This window comes from Rutidosis leptorrhynchoides, chromosome 4, assembly GCF_046630445.1.
Source record: "Rutidosis leptorrhynchoides isolate AG116_Rl617_1_P2 chromosome 4, CSIRO_AGI_Rlap_v1, whole genome shotgun sequence".
Taxonomy (NCBI): Eukaryota; Viridiplantae; Streptophyta; class Magnoliopsida; order Asterales; family Asteraceae; genus Rutidosis; species Rutidosis leptorrhynchoides.
The window spans coordinates 603,388,539-603,402,315 of NC_092336.1; positions in this window are offsets into that span (position 1 = coordinate 603,388,539).

A 13,777-nucleotide genomic window follows, 5' to 3' on the forward strand; every position below is an offset into this window, starting at 1 on the left:
TTATAGTCGAAAATACAGGTTACAAGTCGTTTTGTAAAGGTAGTCATTTCAGTCGAAAGAACGACGTCTAGATGACCATTTTGAAAAACATACTTCCACTTTGAGTTTAACCATGAATTTTGGATATAGTTTCATGTTCATAAGAAAAATCATTTTCCCAGAAGAAGAACTTTTAAATCAAAGTTTATCATAGTTTTTAATTAACTAACCCAAAACAGCCCGCGGTGTTACTACGACGGCGTATATCCGGTTTTACGGTGTTTTTCGTGTTTTCAGGTTTTAAATCATTAAGTAAGCATATAATATAGATATAGAACATGTATTTAGTTGATTTTAAAAGTAAAGTTAGAAGGATTAACTTTTGTTTGCGAACAAGTTTAGAATTTACTAAACTATGTTCTAGTAATTACAAGTTTAAACCTTCGAATAAGGTAGTTTTATATATATGAATTGAATGATGTTATGAACATAATTACTACCTCAGGTTTTGTGGATAAACCTATTGGAAATGAGAAAAATAGATCTAGCTTCAAAGGATCCTTGGATGGCTTGAAAGTTCTTGAAGTAAAATCATGACACGAAAACAAGTTCAAGTAAGATTTCCACTTGAAATAAGATTATTAAAGTTATAGAAATTGAATCAAAGTTTGAATATGAGTATTACCTTGTATTAGAAAGATATCTTACTGTAAATAAGAAATATTTCTTGAGGTTGGATGATCACTCAAAGTGGAATTGCAAGATTGGAAGTAAGCTAGCAAACTTGGAAGTGTTGTTGGTGTGTTCTTGAGTAGTTGTTTTATAACTTGGTTTATGTATGGATTTATGAACTAGATTGAGCTAGATTCTGGTGAAGATGATGAAGAACACTTAGAACAATGGAAGAACACTTGAGAGAGAGTAGTTTGATGCATGTAAGTTGCAAAATGAAAGTGTTTGTGTGTGTGTTCATTCACATGAAGTATGGTGTCCATATAGGCTCCATTGGTTTGTAATTTTGTGTAATCATTCATGCTAGTTGCCAAATGATGGTTCCCACATGGTTAGGTAACTCACATAGGCTGCTAAGAGCTGATCATTGGAGTGTATATACCAATAGCATATACATATAGAAGCTGTGTATTGTACGAGTACGAATACGAGTGTATACGAGTAAAATTGTTGATGAAAATGAATGAGGATGTAATTGTAAGCATTTTTGTTAAGTAGAAGTACTTTTATAAGTGTCTTGAAGTCTTTCAAAATTGTATGAATACATATTAAAACACTACATGTATATATATTTTAACGGAGTCGTGAAGTCATCGTTAGTCGTTACATGTAAGTGTTGTTTTGAAACCTTTAGGTTAACGATCTTGTTAAATGTTGTTAACCCATTGTTTATTATATCTAAATAGATGTTAAATTATTACATTATTATGATATTATGATGTATTAATATATCTTAATATGATATATATACATTTAAATGTCGTTACAACGATAATCGTTACATATATGCCTCGTTTCGAAATCCTTAAGTTAGTAGTCTTGTTTTTACATATGTAGTTCATTGTTAATATACTTAATGATATGTTTACTTATCATAATATCATGTTAACTATATATATATATATATCCATATATATGACATCATATAGTTTTTACAAGTTTTAACGTTCGTGAATCACCGGTCAACTTGGGTGGTCAATTGTCTATATGAAACCTATTTCAATTAATAAAGTCTTAACAAGTTTGATTGCTTAACATGTTGGAAACACTTAATCATGTAAATATCAATTTCATTTAATATATATAAACCTGGAAAAGTTCGGGTCACTACAAGGTGGAACTTGAAACAGAGATTGACTCTTCCTGTACTGTATAGCTAAAAGTGATTTAAAACTGAGTTCTTGGGAACTGTTGGATGTTATCAGAACTGGTTATTATACAGTTGAGTTAGAAAGCGATGTTTGATATTTAATCCTCGGGATAATTTATAGTTCAGAAAACCTGAGGTTGTAAGAAGCACTAGAGTGGGATTTTCAGTATGAACCCAGAACGGTGTGATAGTGAATGAGGTGTCGACAAACAGTAAGTGTTATAATTGTGTGCTAAAGTATAGGTTTGTCAACCTTGTGTTCTTTGGAATTGTTTATTGTTAGTGGGTTGTAACTAACAGTAACTCGTGAACGTAGTAATGGATAGACTGATGAACATGATTAGGATCTTGCTCCGAGATATTTGAAATGAAAGTATGATTTGAGACAATGTATTGCGTCTGGCCAAAGAAAATACATTGTAGTGAATCATATAGTAGTTTTGAAAGTCGGAGAAGATATAGTAGGTGATGGATATGATGTTGATTGACAGTGTTGTATGTTGTGACCAGGTGGGATTGGATATATTAATTGGAAAACATTGTTTCAATGGGTCGAAAATTTTAAGTTACGTTGAGATCAATATTATCTTCTGGAGGAAAACTTGATGAGATATGACATATGATTATTTGTGGAATTTCCCATATCGATTTATTACGATTTTCCGAAGAAAAAAAAACTTGACAGGAAGTTAACCTTTCAGACATGGTAACGATCGTTGTGTTGGATCTAGATGTTGATTTATTATTGGTTAATAAGGGTTAAATTGCGAGCTTTGATGAGAGTATTGTGTTCGTAATAATTAGTACTATTGACGATATGATTAGAGGCATATGCTAGTCGATGGAATATTTAGTAGATAACAACATTGTTGCAAGAAATATGATAAAATTCTCAAATACCGGGTTGAGAATGGGTATTTGATTATCGATTTGGGTAATTTCAATGAAATTAGTACTGTTATTGTGAGGAAATTAGTGTTGATATTGTGTTTTCATGTGAGACGATGGCAACAGATTGATGACATGGAACGACAGAATTGGAAAATTTTATGGAGTCATCTTATGGGTAATCTCGAGAACCTGACTGAAGGGTTTGGTTAGGTAGTTTATAGGCGGATTACCGATGGTATCTACGAGAATTGGTGTGCAATGTCAGTTTTGACGTGGACTTTTCATAAAACACCATAGAAACCAGATTGTTGTTATAAATTGATGGGCTAAATAATGGACAGTTACCTATGATTCTAGAATTTAGTAGGTAAATAGAAACTTGATATGACTCACTTTGTGGAAATTTATTAGATCGATGACGGGTCGATGTATTGTTTATGAGTTTTCTCATGTTGAAATGGTGCTAATCGTAATTGAAGTAGAATTGATGGATCGTTATCCTTTTAACTTAAACACTCGGGGAGAAAATGACTTGCGTAGTTTTTGGTATACGTCTGATTGTTGGTATGTGGTTACTTCGGAAAAGGACGAGTGTGATACTGTAGGCAATCGTGTGATAGATTGTCTGACTGTTGTGTTGGGTAGATGGAAATAGTGGACCAACTTATGTCAGAATTGACCATTTGATGGTAATCGTAATTGAAATGCTGGTGTTTGACTCGGTGACAGTAAGAGTTCAATTTGATAAATTTGGATGTTGAGTTGCCAATTGAGAAGACTTGTTGAGTAAGGAACCTACTTAGGTAGTCCATGTAGCAGTAATATGTGTTTTGATTTAGTTCTCGATGTGACCATTGGTGAGGATGGTTGCTACCTTTGACCCTTGTGCCTATGAATGACCAGATTCTGAGGACGGAATCTCTTTAAGGGGGGTGGATTTGTAACAGACTGAAACTGAGGTTGGAAGTAAGATTACTTAATTGCCCTTAGGTTTATAGTTGTGTTTATATATGCTTTTATTTTAATAATATGTGTATTGTTAATTGAATATGTGGTTAAGACCAGTTTGTGACAAGGGTCACAGAACAGGTTCGTTTGTTTAATTTGGACTCAATTAGGGCCTCCTAACGAGGTACGAAAGATATTAGATAACTGGTAAATACCCGTGTGTTATGGGGTATGGGTTTATAACCCACATAAGTGTGTAAATATCTGCTTCTTATCTTCATTTCTTAAATCTTCTAAAAACTAGTACGTACCTAAACTTGATCCCATCTCAAACCCTAATTGATCCAAGCTAGAAATTGAATCAGGGGGCTTTAGGAACTGAATTATATCATCTTTGTGATCATTTATCCAAGTTTGAGTGATTAAATTCGTGCTTTAATTCTTATGAAATGGGTTTTGGGTGCAAATGGGTTTTTGATGAATTTTGAGCTTGAATCTTCATGTTTTGTGTATGTTATGCTTAATTGATGTTAGATATAGCTTCTATAAGGTTTATATGATTTTTTTCATGTGGTTTTGGTATTAGAACTTGCAAAAATCGAGTTTTTGGGCCAAAAACGCAAAAATCAGCGTGCAGGAGCTGTTCTTCAGCACCCACACTTTTGACAGGTCACTCGTACGAGTGACCACACTTTTGAGGGTCAACCACACGTGTGAGGACTCACTCGCACGAGTGAGGCCTCAGTCACACGTGTGAGCACAGGGTCAGATTTGTGGAAAATTGTTTTGGTCATAACTTTCAAACCGTAGCTCCGTTTTTGATGAATCAAGTATTGTTGGAATCGTAATGAAAAATCCTTTCCAATGGTAAACTATTTAAAAGCTATATCAAAATGTATTTGGGGTCATAAATAGAGGTATTAGTGTGTGTGGCTAGTGTGCATGCGTTAATTTGTTATTATGGGTTGAATTCTTGATATAGGCTTATGAATGAATGAATATATGATGAATATAGGTTAGAAAATGTAATTATATGTTGCTATTGATGTTCCTTGTCACTTGCACGAGTGAGCCTTCACTCGAACGAGTGAGCTTTCACTCGTACGGTTGAGGCGGACAACCGCATGGTGAACCGCACGAGTGAGTGACTACTTGAACTATTATATTTGTTTGTTGGATCGTACGGTTGAGATATGACTCGTACGGGTCATATGTCACTCGTGTGGTCAACCTTACGGACCTACTGTTGTCTAATTAGATATTTGGCCAAGGACCAAACGTACGAGTGAGGTGTCAACCGCACGGTTGAGGTTTCTCAGACGTGCGGATGAGCGTAACTCGTACGGTTGACAGGTCAGATTGATTAAGTGTTCAAGTGCTTGTTTATTGATGCTATTGTATTGATGTTGGGATAATATCAATACATGATTACTGACTTGATTATATCTATTCTCGGGTGAAAAAGAGAAAGAGAAGACTCAGAAAGATTAGACCTCTGAGAATCTTCAGTTGCTGGTAATTGGTGAGTGGGTCTATCCTCAGATAGAGTTTAAGTAGCAAATCATGCTACTGTGTATTACTCTGATTACTTTGTGTAGTGTAGTGATTGCTATGCTAGATAGATAGTTGCATGCTATGTGAGCTATATATGTTGTATATGTGCACTGTGTTTGACACCAGCCATGCCTAGGGCGGTTGGGGACTTTCAACCATTTTTAGGGCGGTTGTAGTTCGTGTGAGGTCAACCATTCCAAGGGAGGTTGAGTCCAAGTCCTACAGTCTGTTAGTATAGCATAGAAGAATTCATGGTTGCGTTTGGATAGTTATGCAGAGACTGGTAGGAAGGACTATCGGTAGATCCTAGTCCGATCAGCTAGGTCGTGTGCCCGTACAAGCCGCCGATCCTCATACTGTCGTTGTTTGTATGTTTGATGGTTGTAAGCATGTTAGTTGACTGTTGTATGATGGATTGCTTAAGCTTAATCTGTAGATAGATTCCATTCACTTAGTAGTGCGCTAATCCCCCACATTTCTCCCCCTGCAGGTTTAACTACTGCTACTGGCAACGGAACATGATGTAGAAGGCATGTTTGACTTGGAACTCTGATGTGAACTTTTATAATCGTGTTCTTAATAACGCAACACCGTTTGTTAAAGTAAACGTAATTAAGTAGTTTTTGTACTAATGTAATTAAAGTTATGGTTTTACTAAATAAGACTTCCGCTGTGTTATAAAAAAAATGGCCGGTGTTACATACCTTATCCTAGGAGCATATGTATTAAATTCATGATCCATCATAAACTATTTAACGACAAAATTAATCGTACTAGCATGCATAATCCTATATACTCGAGCACTAGTCAGGGATACACTATTAATATATAAAAGTTAAGTTATGAGTGCTCACGTATCAATATTGTGATTCAATATTGCAGGAAAGGTACGTAGACGCAATGAAGATGATAAACACTAGATTGACCTCACGAGCATACCCTCAAACATTACCCATCACCTCTATAGCTATAACCCATAATTTCCTTAGCCCTATCCCACTCTAAAAACTCGTTTTGAAATGACTCGCCCATGACTTTGTCGTAGTATTTTATGTATAATACTAATTATAATACTCCTAGCTATAATAATAATAATAATAATAATAATAATAATAATAATAATAATAATAATAATAATAATAATAATAATAATAATAATAATAATAATAATAATAATAATAATAATAATAATAATAATAATAATAAAAAATTAAATAAATATTACGAAGTATAATAGAGATCAGAGAGATATAGATGAATGAATTTGGCCAGAACTCGACTTCGTTATATAGCACCTCTGCCACCTACCCCTCCCATGCACTCGCATGATTTTGTGAGAGGGATCTCATGCGAGTGCATGAGACCTAATTACAACTCATATTCGTTCCAAAGTCTTGCCGACATCTTTTATAATGTATATATATATATATATATATATATATATATATATATATATTATTTAATATATAATATATTTAATCTTTAGAATTAATTAAATATTATATTATATTCTCGTGCATAGTTGATTTGTAATTTTTACACCGATATGTTGTACGTTGACCCTCGACTTAAGTACCGGTTCCGGTTTTTCGAACGCATTTTACTCTTAGAAAACTGGTACTTTACATTTCGTGTAATGTACCTTTATCAATAACAAGACTCAAATCAATGAAAAATTATCTCACTCAAAGTGTAACTTATTCATTTGAGTGTTTTGGTCAGTTGCATCTATAAATTGATGTCTCGTTATTTACCAATATTTATTATAATAATACTATTTTAAATCCAAAACGTTTTACGACCAAGTTAATATTATATTTTATCACTTTGTAAAATAATGATATTATCATTTAAAAATATAAACTTATATATTTTAGAAATATTTATTTGCTAATATAATATTTAGTTTTTCAAAAACTAATTATATTTCAAAGTTTAATATATTTAAAATCGTTTAAATGTTAGATATTATTATATCACTTTACGTTTTACGCTCTAGTACATAATTTGATATGATTCATTTATGCGCCAACGTTTAATTTAACTTCTCAAACGTTCTAATTAACATATCTATATATCAATCGAATCAATAAACACATGTTACTATCGATTACTTAACTTTTCGATATTCATTTTCTAATTTATCTATATTCCCCAAAAAAAAAATTTAAGCAAAAATATATTATTACCCGGAATATGACATATTCCCCAATTTTACTTTTACATTAAATAATATGAAAGTTAAATAGTTTATCTTATCAAAAGTCACGAGGGAATTATTGTAAGACATGTATTGGAATTCAACAAGAATTTCCACCAATCTGTCTAGCTCTCGCTACTTGACACTTTGTCCTTACTCGAAGATCACCTTACCAATTATTCCGAATACCGTTAAAAAGGAAAGGTTTCCTAATTCAAAGTGGACCTCTCAACAGAGACTCGTAATCACATCACAATGTATATGATAATTCAATCATTTGATATTATCTTTTAATTTCGTCGATAAGCATATATGGAAACTAATGCGTTTATGTAAAGTATTATTTATCAAATACTTTGTTAACTTTTTCAAGTTATATAATAACTTCATAACTTATTTTCATATCAACCAAACCGTTAAATATTTTATTAATATTTCTCAATTTAATAATCACACATGTATATATTCATACATATCTATTTACACATAATTGTTCGTGAATCATCGAGAGCAGTCGAAGGGTAAATGAATACATGAACACAGTTCCAAATTTTTGAGATTTCAACATTACAGACTTTGCTTATCGTGTCGGAAACATATAAAGATTAAATTTTAAATTTGATCAGAAATTTCCGGGTTGTCACAGGTAGGGAAGTCGGGGGGGGGGGGGGGGCTACTTATTTGGGATACGAGTCAATTCGAGGCAGAAAGTATGATCTCCTTCGACTGTGTCATTGGGGTTAAGGTAAAATGGCGTCATCTTGATTGCAATGTAAACATCGTGAACGTTTATGGGCCTCATGATGATGCCCGGAAACAAAAATTATGGGATGATCTTCTTAATCTTGTTTCGTTACATGATGAAGAATGGATATTGTGTGGGGATTTCAATGAAGTGCATGACAAATCCGAAAGATTTAATTGTGAATTCGTAGAGTATAGGGCGAAATGTTTTAATGACTTTATAAATGATGCCCGACTGATTGAAATACGTATGGGGGGAGGAACTTCACGAGGGTTAGTGATGACGGTGTCAAGTTTAGCAAACTTGATAGGTTTTTAGTTTCAGATAAATTTTTTAATCTCTGGAAGGATCTTACCGCAACAATTCTTGATCGGTCCTTCTCGGATCATTGCCCCATTATTCTAAAGGATGATGAAAGGTATTTTGGCCCGAAACCCTTTAAAATTTTTGATGCTTGGTTAAATTATGAAGGTATAGCTGAAATCATTCGTGAAGCTTGGGATGAGGTGGTACCGAATGTTAGTAGGAAGGATTTTGTGTTTAGAAACAAACTCAAAAATGTCAAGACGGCGATTAAAAATTGGAGCAAGTCCAAGTTTGAATCGATTGAAGCTGAGATTGAAGCTGCAAAGGCCACGGCTAACAAGCTCGAATTACAGGCAGAAAATAGCTGCTTGGGTCCATCGGATCTTTTGGCTTGGAAAGATGCTAGAAAAGTATGGATTGAAAAAGAAAATCTAAAAGCCGATATGCTAAAACAGAAGGCTCGGGTGAAATGGTGTGTAGAGGGGGATGAAAATACTAAATTTTTCCGTTCTGTCATCCGTAGGCGAAACAATGTCAACAATATTCGGGGTCTAAAGATAAATGGGGTATGGAATGACAAGCCTTGTGACATTAAAAGTGAAGCGTTCTCTCATTTCAAAAAAAGATTCGAAGAAGTCAACTTTGATAGGCCAAGTCTTGAAGACCTGATGTACCCATCCATTTCCCCCTCTGTGGGCGTAAGTCTTGAACTGCCTTTTGATGAGAAGGAAATTCACGATGCAATTTTCGAGTGTGGTAGCACAAAGGCACCGGGCCTGGATGGTTTTAACTTGAGATTTTTCAAAAAAATTTGGGAAGTTATCAAGGTCGATCTCATTAGTGCCTTATCGTGGTTTTTGGAAAAGGGTGAGTTTTCTAAGGGATGTAATGCTTCATTTGTAACGTTGGTACCAAAGAAAATCGATCCCACTTCCTTAAACGACTTTAGTCTGATTAGTCTAATTGGTAGCTACTACAAAATAATCGCGAAAATCCTCTCGAATAGACTACGGAAAACTATTCCGGATATTGTTGGGTCGGAACAAAGTGCATTTCTAAAAAATCGTTTCATTCTTGACGGGGTGTTAGTTGTAAATGAAACTATTGATTTTGTGAGAAGTAATAGGATAAAAAGTATGCTCTTCAAAGTTGACTTCGAAAAGGCCTTTGATTGTCTCAATTGGAATTTTCTCCTTGATGTTATGAAGTGCATGGGATTTGGGTATAAATGGCGGAAATGGATTTACTCTTGTCTTAGGTCGGTATCTATATCCATTCTTGTGAACGGATCACCTACAAATGAATTTTCCTTGGAACGTGGTGTAAGACAAGGGGACCATCTTTCACCGTTTTTATTCATTTTAGTGACGGAAGGACTAAATATCATGACTAAGGCGGCCATTGAAAAGGGGCTTTTTAAAGGAATCGAAGTTGGACATGATAAGATCCCTCTATCCCACCTACAATACGCGGATGATACCATATTCTTGGGTGAGTGGGGCCTTGAAAATATTGAAAGTCTTCAAAATCTACTTGGTTGTTTCGAACTTGCTTCCGGGTTGAAAGTGAATTATCACAAAAGCCTCTTATATGGTATTGGTATTGACTCGAGTGATTTGGATGTTGTGGCAAGTCGGGTTGGGTGCCTAAGTTGGACAATTTCCTTTTACATACCTCGGTCTCCCTATCGGTTCTAAGATGAAAAAACTTAATGATTGGAGAGTTGTGATTGATAAATTCAAGTCTAAGCTTTCGGGATGGAGAATGAGATCGTTGTCTTATGGTGGTCGTTTGGTTCTTATTAAATCGGTTCTCTCTAGTCTTCCATTGTATTATTTCTCACTCTTCCGTGCTCCGAATTGTGTGTTAAAGGTTCTCGAGAGTGTAAGGCGATCTATTTTTTGGGGCGGGGCGGATTCGGGTTCTAAAATAAATTGGGTTAAATGGGATAACGTTATCACGACTTATGGGAACGGGGGGTAACATCGGGTCTCTAAAAAATAAAAACCTTGCTTTACTTAGAAAATGGTGGTGGAGGTTTAAAACCAAAACCGATGCGCTTTGGGTTAAAATTATTCGAAGTATTCACGGTTCTTGTGGTGGCCTATTGTCGGGGGGTGACTCACCTCGCTCCTCGTCGATAGGTACTTGGTATAACATTTTTTTGGCAGGAAAGGCAATTGACGAGTTCAACATTGATTTCACCAACTCTTTTATGAAGACTATTGGGAATGGCGAATCGACTCACTTCTGGCATGACGTTTGGATTGGAGGCAGCAGACTCAAAGAGAGATTTTCGAGATTATATTGTCTTGAAGCCGAAAAGGATTGTCTCATTAAAGATCGAATCTTGGGAAATAACACATCGGGTATGACTACGTGGAACTGGTCTCGAGCACCAACGGGGCGGACAGCAAGTGAACTTTCTGATTTAGAGCTGCTGATTGCGAATACATGTTTAACAGGTGAAGCTGATGGGTGGTCGTGGTCTCTTGGCAACAACAATATTTTCGCGGTAAAAACCCTTGCAACATTGATGGATGAAATCACGCTACAAAGGGGATACGGGGACTCAGAAACAATCCGAAATAACTATATTCCAAAGAAACTCGAACTATTCGTGTGGCGAGCAATCAAAAAAAGACTACCGGTTAGAAGCGAACTCGATTAAAGGGGCATCGATTTACATACTATACAGTGCCCCCTTTGTGATGATGGCATCGAATCAATTGAGCACGCCTTAATCTTCTGTAAGTATTCAATGGATGTTTGGGTGCGTGTTTTCAATTGGTGGAGCTTCGGGCACTTCACAAACCTTGGTCTCAGTGAAATCCTTCATGGAAATTGCCCGTCTCACCCTTCACCTTTGGGGAAAAAAATATGGCAAGCGGTTGAGTGGGTTTCCGTCTACCTCATTTGGAAGAACCGAAACAATATGGTTTTCAATGGTAAATCGTGGTGTGGTCCGATGGCGTTGAATGAGATTCAAACAAAATCTTTTGAGTGGATCTCAAGAAGATCGAAGAAAACAAAGATCGTATGGTTTGAGTGGTTACATAATCCGATTGGCTATCTAAATTGTTAGTTTTGTTCTTGTAATCTTTATATTTTGGTTGCACTCTTAGCAACCGTTTCGTTGTTGCTAGCTCGAGATTACGTTGTATGTATTGATACTCGTTGTAATTTTTTCGTGGTTCTAATATAATCTTTTTTGCTTTAAAAAAAAAAGAATGAAAAAGTGATATTATACAATTTGGGCTAACATATCTATCTATTATATCTTATAATATGGAGTTTACGCTGAGGTCATCGCTTGCTTTTAAGAGTTGTAACATGTTCTTTTGAAGTTGTAACATGCCTCTAAAAATAAATCTGATGATGTCATGCTTTTAATAATTTAATAATAATAATAATAGTATTGACTTAAAATTTAAAATAACTTTAGGAAGCTTAGAGAGTACGCCTCTAATTTATTTATTTATTTATTTATTTTTAATTTTGATTATAAACAGCTTCCAGGAGAAGCTTTCTACAACTGTTTATTACTATGTAAAATCAATTTAGAGTTAGCTGAACATCTTCATTAGTTTTACTCTTTCTCCAATCACTTATTCTTCATTCGAATTGTACCACTGGAAAATATTCATTCAGGTACCATTTGTAAGTGATTATGTGAGTGCTTCTTTTATGTCTTTAAGGTTTTTGTTGCTTTCTACATCTTGATGTATTCTTGACGGTATAATTTTGTTTCAGATTCAATTAGAATGCGGTATTAAATCAAGATGTCTCCCGATTCGGAAGGTAATATTGTAAACTCTGGTTCGTTATACAAGGTGTTCAACAAAGAAATTTTCATCAAAATCAACTAATCTTTTCCAATTTTCTTATCAGGTGACGTTTTAATTTTGAAACTAAGTTAGGGTTTTAACCAATTCATTTTATAATTGAAGGTGTTTTTCATAGCTAGGAAGGCGAGATCTTCACACATCAGGTGACATTTTAATTAAACTATATTGATTGCAATTAGGGTTTTAAACTCTGTCGATTTTGTTTTCTTATGTAGATATTTGCATATTAAGAATCAGAATTGTAAGGAAATATTCAAGGTAATTTAAAATGTTTTTTTTGGTTTACATTGACTATGAATATCTTACTTTATATAACTTTCTTCTGTAATGTTATGGTTAAAGGATATGGCCTTTGTAGGATTTAGCACTGATATGGAAATGGAAGCTGTGAGTTTCAAATTCAGTTTTGTAAGTGTATGGTTTCAGTGGTTTATTTTAGGGTTTATCTTCAATAAATTTTGATTAATTCATCGTTGTTATTTATGTGGTGTTTGATGTAAATTATGATGGTGAGTGCAGGCAATGAAAAGTTTGACGATCTTTTTAAGTTGAAAAGTGTTTAAGTTTATATAGTTGCAAGTATCTTGACTCATTTACTAATAAACAAGTCAAGTGATTTAAGATTTATGTTGTCATAACTAATTTGTTAGTTAACTGGATAATAGTAAAATATGAGCTATACATGGATTCTGTTTTGTATGGATTTATGTTATTTCGTATATTTAAACTATTATGCATTGTTCAAATTATGACCGCATATTTTTCGCCTACTAATTTTGTATACATAGACTCTGTTATGACTCTGTTATGTGTGTGTGTGTGTGTGTGTGTATATATATATATATATATATATATATATATATATATATATCAAATGTCAATATGCTAATATGCTAATGACAACATTATGTGTGTTTAATAGTAGTTGATTAAGTAAATCATGGTAGCGATTAATTAGAAGTGCCTTGCGTTTGATTATTTGGATCTATAAAAATAAAACTTAGTATTAAAGTAATGCTAAATCGTGATATAATTTGTATAAATGTTGAGGGTAGACGCCTTATGTATGATTAATGTTTATCCGATATTCTGATGCAATGAGTTATTCTAAGTAATTTCAAGGATGAATTTTGATCTAGGATATGAACCATTCTATAAAAAAGTGTATAAGCATGCTGAAGTTAAGGTTGAGTTCATGAAACGTATGATAATGAGTTACTTTTGGTGCACCTTCAGGTAACCTAAATCATTGTATCAATGACTCAAGTAAAGTTGCACTTAGTTCTTTTGCCAACTATAAAAGTTCAATGTATATTGCTTGACACTAGATACTTTCAGTTTTTTTTTTTTTTTTTTTTTTTTAGAGGTGGTTTATTAATTCTAGATTTGATGTTTTTGAAACTGAATTTGTCACTATTGCTATC